The sequence below is a fragment of the Etheostoma spectabile genome, chromosome 13 (assembly GCF_008692095.1).
Source record: "Etheostoma spectabile isolate EspeVRDwgs_2016 chromosome 13, UIUC_Espe_1.0, whole genome shotgun sequence".
NCBI lineage: Eukaryota > Metazoa > Chordata > Actinopteri > Perciformes > Percidae > Etheostoma > Etheostoma spectabile.
Genome location: NC_045745.1, coordinates 23,101,095 through 23,102,548, shown reverse-complemented (window position 1 = coordinate 23,102,548; position 1,454 = coordinate 23,101,095). Strand labels below are relative to the sequence as shown.

Sequence of the window (1,454 nt, the reverse complement as noted above, 5' to 3'; positions counted from 1 at the left end):
CACACACACACACACACACACACACACACACACACACACACACACACGGCTATTTCTACAAAATGTGTTTTTTCTTGCAATGCTCTTGTAGTTGTTTGTGTGTGTGTGTGTGTGTGTGTGTGTGATAGAGGGAGAGAGAAAATGAGAGCGAGAGAGAGAGCGAGAGAGAAAAAGAGAGAGAGAGAGAGAGCGCAAGAGAGAGAGAGAGAAAAAAGCCGCCACCAAACAGTAGAATAGTGTACTAGCCAAAGAGAGGAGTCACACACAGAGAGAAACATTGTGAAAAAAAGCATACAAAATATGTTGATATACAGACATTAACCCACACAAACAGATAGACAGACAGACACACACACACACATACATGGACTGAGCACAACAAAAAGCTTGTACTATTAGAAGAAGTGAGACGCAAAAATGTGGACATCTTACTAGAAATTTACCTTCTTTTGCCTTATTAACACAGAAAATAACATTAATCCAAATGGTTAACAAATCATCTAAACACACACAACATGAAGCTAGTTATCATAAAACACCCAAGCAACTCTCTCTCACAAAGCTCCCAAAACATCTTTAAAAAATGAAATGCATCTCTTAACCTTTACATAAGCTCCCGGCGTCCTGTGTGAGTATCAGTTAATTCCCTGTGGTGGTGGTGGTGGTTAAAACACAGTCGGCACGTGTCCTCTCCAACAGCAAACAGGGGATTCCTTGCATTGGTGAGACGTCTCCCGGACTCCAGCGCAGCGTTCGACTCTACATACGCACACACATTACAGCACATGCTCACACATGCTGCCTCTTGCACGCCTAGACCAGACTGAAGGCTGAGGAGAAAGTGTGTGTGCGCTGGCTGCGTCTGATCCCGCCCTCTTCTCTCTGTTTTTTCCAATCTCTCCCCCATGCACTCACCCTGCCCTTCTACTTCTTCCCTCTCTTTTTCTCTCACTCCATCGCTCTCTCCAATTTCACCTCCCCCGGCTTGCCAATTGACTGCCAGCGTGTGTGCTGGGTCTGTGCCTCAAAGCCTTTAGATATCCCAGTCCTCTTTTTAATTGCTGTCTCTCTGGCCTCAAGTTCTAAACACAAAAACAAAAACACACAGATACAATGGACAAGCAGAGGCATGTATGAACAAGTAAGGATACAGACACAACTGCCTTCTAGTAAATTTGATACAGTAAATATTTTTCATTTCTCTAAATCTAAATTTCTATTTTAAAAGATTATAGATAATACAAACCTACACTCTGATGAGTAGGTAGGAAATGTCAATCCTAAAATGAGACTTGTAAAACTTGTAAAATGCCAGAGTAGAGATGGGTTTTGAGTCGAAAGGTGAGAAAGGTGCACAGTCAGGTGCAGGGTACAAGAAGAATTCATCTCATTCCTTGGAAACGGTCCATGAGAGCAGCTGTAGTTCATGTTATGCGGCTGCTTTACCCTTGTCT

At 42.9% G+C, this 1,454-nt stretch overlaps 1 protein-coding gene across 1 annotated transcript in view; it reads right to left on the bottom strand.

Moving 5' to 3' along the window:
- The window catches only part of tiam1a (TIAM Rac1 associated GEF 1a), a 56,044-nt gene extending 55,174 nt beyond the window's left edge, over window positions 1–870 (bottom strand). The window contains exon 1 of the mRNA XM_032532943.1: window positions 603–870. The gene's annotated coding sequence lies outside the window, so the exon portion shown is untranslated. The remainder of the gene's footprint in view (window positions 1–602) is intronic.
- Between the last annotated feature and the right edge of the window lie 584 nt (window positions 871–1,454).